The sequence below is a fragment of the Symphalangus syndactylus genome, chromosome 1 (genome assembly GCF_028878055.3).
Source record: "Symphalangus syndactylus isolate Jambi chromosome 1, NHGRI_mSymSyn1-v2.1_pri, whole genome shotgun sequence".
In the NCBI taxonomy this organism is placed as follows: Eukaryota; Metazoa; Chordata; class Mammalia; order Primates; family Hylobatidae; genus Symphalangus; species Symphalangus syndactylus.
The window spans coordinates 80,634,689-80,641,182 of NC_072423.2; the positions used below are offsets into that span (position 1 = coordinate 80,634,689).

The 6,494-nt window shown below is 36.9% G+C and overlaps 1 non-coding gene across 1 annotated transcript; it reads right to left on the reverse strand.

Moving 5' to 3' along the window:
- Positions 1 to 317: 317 nt before the first annotated feature.
- Positions 318 to 424, reverse strand: LOC129461390 (U6 spliceosomal RNA). The gene has a single exon (XR_008650531.1). It is a non-coding gene; the product is annotated as a U6 spliceosomal RNA (small nuclear RNA).
- Between the last annotated feature and the right edge of the window lie 6,070 nt (positions 425 to 6,494).

Genomic DNA, 6,494 nt, shown 5'->3' on the forward strand with positions numbered 1-6,494 from the left:
GCCAGCAGATCTGTGCTAGGATGCTGGATCTCCATGGTCCTCTCCAACTAACAGACAAGACAAAACCCTGCTTTGATTGTTTTTCAGTTCCATGAAGGAAATGCAAGTTCACATTTTCTCATTTCCAAGACATGTGCCAACAACAAGTAACATCCCATTATTACTCAGCTCTGTTCTCATTTTAGAGATCACCTTACATCAATAGTTTTATAGTGATAATCACAATTTCAAAATTGGGTGTCTCCTGTTTTAGTTTCACTCACACTGCTTCCTTGGAGCTACTCAACAAATACTCAAATGACCTTCCCGGGACTATGCAAAATATGGAATGCTTTCTGAATATGTGTGCCATCCCTAGGCAGCAGCCATGCTTATTTGCTCTGTATTGATCGAATTTTAAAATATGTGCTGCTGAAACAAGTACAAAGCCTGTTTGATACATGGATACTCGTGAGTCCTGGATGAGGCTTAGCTCTGTTAAATCCAACTCACCCACTTTAGATTCAGAGAATTTGATTGAATGGCTTCCTGTGAGGCAGAATTTTAAAATATATTTAAAATTTGAGGAAGAGTTGTGATTAGCCCAGGAGATTTTCATTATCACAGAGACACCTTACTTGAGGGGCCAACTACAAGTTTGTTCCCACTACTCAGTGGAAAGATAACATGGAACCTTCTGCTACCTAACCAAAGCTGCTCCACAGGATGTAAAAAAAGCCTCAAGGTACAGATCTGATAGCAAAAGGGAAAGGGAAACCTAATCTCTTCCTGCAACATTATTTGAACATCCCTGACTGTTGAGAACAATCCCAACTAATATTGGTTAAAGAAAAGACAAATATGGCTCTCAAAGGGTAACATACCATGAATGCCTAGGCTAAGCCTAGCTAAGATGTGAGCTCCAAATAAGGTTTTTAGTGTAGGGTGAGGATCAACTTGCTCAATATTTGTGTTGGTAAAGCTAGGAGGCCTAGCTGCCAGATCAGGGTGCTGGGAACAGTGACTGAGCATAAGTACATAAACTGATAAACACCACAAACTAATAAAACTAATAAATACATGAACTCTGTGTATGAATCAGCATGAAAACTGAGGGGCCTGAGTGAGTGAAGGCATCCTGGTGGCAAAGGTCAATCATTATCAGATTGCAGGACTGGTTACAATGGCAACAATACAGCAAGTGAGTCCATGGAAACAACAGAATGATCAGAATGGCCTTTTTCCCCTTCTTCTGACTTGTAAAGAAAGATTGCCTTCCTTCAACTTAGGAAACCCCTTAGCTTCTTGGAAAATTTAAAGAAAGAAGACACAGGAGATAGCCCCAGGGGAAAATACAAGATTTTCTGCTAAATTGGCCATTTCAAGACCCAACAACTAATCAGAAAAGTCAGGCCAGGCATGGTGGCTAGCACTGTGAGAGGCCGGGGCAGGGGGATTACTTGAGCTCAAGAGTTCAAGACCAGCCAGGGCAACAGAGTAAGACCTTGTCTCTACAAAACAAAACAAAAAAAAAGAAAGGAAAGGGAAAGAAGCCAAAGATGTGGCTCTTTTTATCCCATGCGTGGGGATTATAACTTAGAATAAAATGAACAACACTGAGATCCCTAGGGATAAAGGTCTTAAAAATCCTGAAAAAGTCTTGCACTCTGCTTCTAACTAATCTAGACTTCTGCTTGATTTCTGGCTAAAAGGTAGATGAACTCATTGCTATTTCAAAGTATCTGAACCAAACTAGGAACTCTCACCTAATGTATAAGATGGAAGAGTTGCAATTATTTTAAACTTCAGTTTAGTATTAACTGGCCTTTTAACATAAACACTTACTTTGTGAAATGGCGAGAAATAGCATAATCTTCTGCATCTCGTCCACACACGTCTTGAGTAAAGACATTAACATTTTGCTTAAAAAGGATGTTGACAATACCCAGTGAGTCATAGTGCACGGCAAGCATGAGGGCTGTTCTAAAATAACAAAGACATCACTCCACTCAAGAACTTTAATAAAGACTTTTTTAAACAGCTAGTTTGATACACTTTACCAATTTAATATCCACCTGTCAGTGTAGACGTAATAACCATTTGCAGGTACTAGCTTCGGTCTATAAGCATCTAGGGTGCTCAAGTGTTCATGTTTGTAAATTATCACCAAGGCTAAAAGAAAGGGACAAGGAAGCCTCTCGTCCCACTGGGGTATGACATAATACAAGTTGCTAACTTATAGTCCTTTGATGGCCAAGAAACTGTGCTGAGGTCACTTATCTAAAGCAGGCAAAGATTTAGATGAAGATTTCCCCATTGCTTTCCTAGTCTGATATATTACAATTCAAATCAGCCAGGGGTCAGATAAGAGTTATCTGCAGGCTGAAAACAACAACAACAACAATAATACTGATGATGACAATTCTAGTAGTCATGAACTAAAGGTCTACACTTTAAAAATTAATAAAACTGGTCAGGTGCAGTGGCTCATGCCTGTAATCACAGCACTTTGGGAAGCCAAGGAGAGCAGATCACAAGGTCAAGAGATTGAGGCCATCCTGGCCAATATGGTGAAATCTCATCTCTACTAAAAATACAAAACTTAGCTGGGCATGGTGGCCAGCACCTGTAGTCCCAGCTAGTTGGGAGGCCAAGGAAGGAGAATCACTTGAGCCTGGGAGGTGGAGGTTGCAGTGAGCCAAGATCACACCACTGTACTCCAGCCTGGCAACAGAGCGAGACTCCATCTCAAAAACAAATTAATAAAACTAATACAAAACGCTTTAGCTAATAAAAGATTACAGTACCAAAAACATCCAATTATAAATAACAAACACTCTATATTATAAGAGAAGAGGAATCCTACTCTATACTGTTCTTCACGTTACTCCGTCCAAATATTTGCTGATCTATCTGACTATTCATGGTGATATTTTTTATTATATGCCAATAATTTTGTTAATCTTCTTATTAATATTTCTGACTTCAGTGACTGTTACCACTCTAGAATATGCAGGTTTTTATTTAAAAAAAAAAAAAAACTACTGTACCGTCTCAGCCTATCAACGGCCTGTGTACTTGTTTTGTTTTTCTATAAAAATTCCACCATTTTCTCTTTCTTGCAAATTATAGCGAATAAAAGTGGGGTATTTTTGTCCTATAAAATAGCAGAAAAAACTTAATAATTCACAAAATTACATATTTCTCAACTGAACTGAAAATGTTCTCTAAGATGCTTTGAACTTCAACATACAATATAGAAAGGAAGTAAATGAAAAGCAGTCCCTTCCTTCTCACTCCTCTGTGCTTTCTGATGTGCTGCTCTTTGCCTTGCCAACAACCCTCCTCTGTCTGCCCGGATTAACTGTGGTCATTGCCACAACTCACTTTAAACATTTACCAGTCCCAAGAATCCTTGCTTTGATCACAGCACTTAGCATGGTACATTGTAATCATTTCACTGTTTCCCACCGAAACCAAGAGCTTCTTGAGGCAAGGGCTGTATCTGTTGTCTCTATAGTCCCAACACCCTAAGACATAGTAGCAAACATGTTGAGTTTTTTACATAAATTAATGATCTAAATTATTCTCACTAAAGCAGTGTTTCTTAAACTATATTCCAAAGAATATGTGCTTTACCAGAAGTATTATACACCCCAAGAGAAAGACTCCATGACCATCTGCATTTGAGAAGTATTACAAAACTGTATGATATGTCCAATAATCAAGAAATCTCTTGAATTTTACCTAATCCCCATTTGACAATACTTTGTGGCAAACATTAACATTTGAGAAATTAAGAGTTTCAGAGATACAGTTGCCAGAGCTTCCCAATACAGGTGGAGGCTTCCTCTGGGTGGTACAAACATGCTTGATTCACTTCTATCAGTGGTGTCAGGATCCCAGATGCCAATGTCACACACTCCCGCTCCAAATGGCTCACTATGGAAATGAGCTCTGAATTAAGAGAGATTGGCTTCAAATGCACTTATTTTCCTTATTATTAAATAGTCCATGGGTTTTTTTTTTCCTAATACAAGAGAATAGATTTTTTATCTTTCTTGTTAGAAAGCTCAGTACGTTCCGTGTAAGAGAGACAGGTTTAGAAAACTTAAGAACAAATATTTAAAAAACCAAAGCTCAGTAAGAAATACTATTCTCAATTATAATGGTAATCCCGGGACCCTAGTGCAGCTCTACTTTTTAAATCCATTTCTTACTGGCTTCCACTTAAATGGCTACTTAAAATTATTTTATTTTTTATTTTAGAGAAAATATAAATCAGAAATAAAAACATAATGGCTTATCAATAAAAGTCTTCATACTGATCCATATGAATTATTTCTGGCATGATAAAAGCCAGTAAGTCACTTGCATTTCTAAGGAAGAGTACTGAGGAGAGAGACGTAATGTCTGCAATATTCGTAAATTATCCAACTATAACCGGGAATAACCTAAAAAGGCTTCTAGGCATTCTTATGGGCAGATAATTATTTGTGGTGTATATAAAGAAACAAGTTTCCAAAACTTCTAAATTCTAAAATTCATCTCCATAACGGAGGGATTTATATACTCTATAGACTATGTATTATGACAAATATGCGCTGCCTTAAAAACCTTGAAATCTTTATCAAAATATACTATACCATAGGAATTGTAAACTCAAATACTTACGAGGACAAAGGAAGGTTGTCTGAGTAAAGGAAGTACTAAGGTGGGCACAGTAGCAAACTGGAGAATACATGTCTTCTCTAAAGGGGCAACCTCTGCACAGCAGACCAAACAGTGATAGAAACTCAGGGGACACCAGATTTGATTTTTTAGGATAAGGCTGAAGTCCAGATTTCTACACCAGTCTTCTAAATTTTACATGTTGATTCAACTTATAGAGGCAAACAAACAAATCTGTGTACCACATTAGAATATAGGCCCCCTTGTGTTTTTATATTCGGTATTAATATGTTACTAAATGGTTGTGTATAATCCAAGTATTTGCATGTAAAATATTTTCTTCCTCTAGTATCATATGTTTTACCAAAACATCAGGCTCTCATATATAATAAAAATTGCAAAAAAAGACTCATAATACCTGCTTCAAGAATTTTTCCAACATTTATTCATTTAAAATATGTTTGTGTATAATTTTCCAAGATCATTAACCAAATAGATAATTGGCTCATAGGACTGCTAAAACTAAAGTATTAAAATAATTCATATCTGTATTTTTATTAACTCCATGGATTTCAGTGTTTAAAACCGACTATTCCGTTATGCTAAAGCTCTATAAACTTAACAAACATACTGAGCTAGTTCACAATAGAACTTCAACTAAAAAAAATAGTTTAGGATTTGCTACTATTCTAACTGAGAAAGCCCAACTTGTAATGAACATTTGCTGACACATAATCAATCACGTGCATGGTGACAAAGGGACATCAAATCATGAAAAGGTCAGCCTCTACTTATTGAAAGATTACCCATAAGCAAATTTCTAAAGACTCTCTGAATGTTAGTGAATGATTAATGGTGGGAAGGAAAAGGGGTTATTCTGTAAGCTGAGAGATATTGCCAGTAATATTTCCTTTCACTTCCCAGTCACAGACGTAGAGGAAGACAGATAAGTCAGGCTAATATTATTGAAAAGAAGAACTTTGAAGGAAGTGGCACCTATCAAATGCCAATTCTTCTAGAGATTTCTCACGTTTTTGAGATACAGAGATGTATATGTTGCGCTTATCTATTCTAGGGTTCTTAATCAGGAGTGTATCCGAACCTTGAGGTTTTTTTTTTTTTGCTGTTATTGTTGTTAGAGGCAAGAGTCTCACTACGTTGCTCAAGCTGAACTTAAACTCAGGCTCAAGCTGGGACTACAGGAACACGTCACTGTGCCCAGCTTCAAGAAAACGGTTTTAAAAATGTTCAGGCCTTATTACGTCTATAACGTCAAAATCCTTAGGGGAAAGCCTACAATTGTAGATTTTTCACAAAATGTCCTCAGGTCACTGTAATGCACAATTCTGAGAATTAGTGCAGCGATCGCTTCAGTCTTGTCTCTCACCTCCATGGCTAATTCCCTTTATCAGTTGGACATGTGGCCAAAAAGAGAAAAGAGTGAGTTTCTCAGAAAATTATCAGCAGCAGCAACATGTCCACTTATTGTAAGTTGCTTTAGTTTTGTTTGAGTTTTAAGATAAAGCCTATTTCCAGGCTGTATTTTCTTTCCTGTGTTGTTTTCCACTAATTAGGGGGAAAAGAAGGGAAAGAATAACCCTGTGTAGAAAAAAAGTTGAAAAGGTTTTACCTTTAACAGATTCACAAATATTTTCCAAAGTGCGTTTTATAAAGCTGTACCCTTTCATGCTCCTTGAAAAGCATCAATATTTAAAATAAAATCTTAGTTATTTCAAAATAATTTGCATTTGCATTCAGGGAATGGTTGAGCTTCCAAACATAAAAAATTGACCCTTACCTATGTCAATGTTAAAACAAATATTTTGGAAAGAAAGTTGATTGGT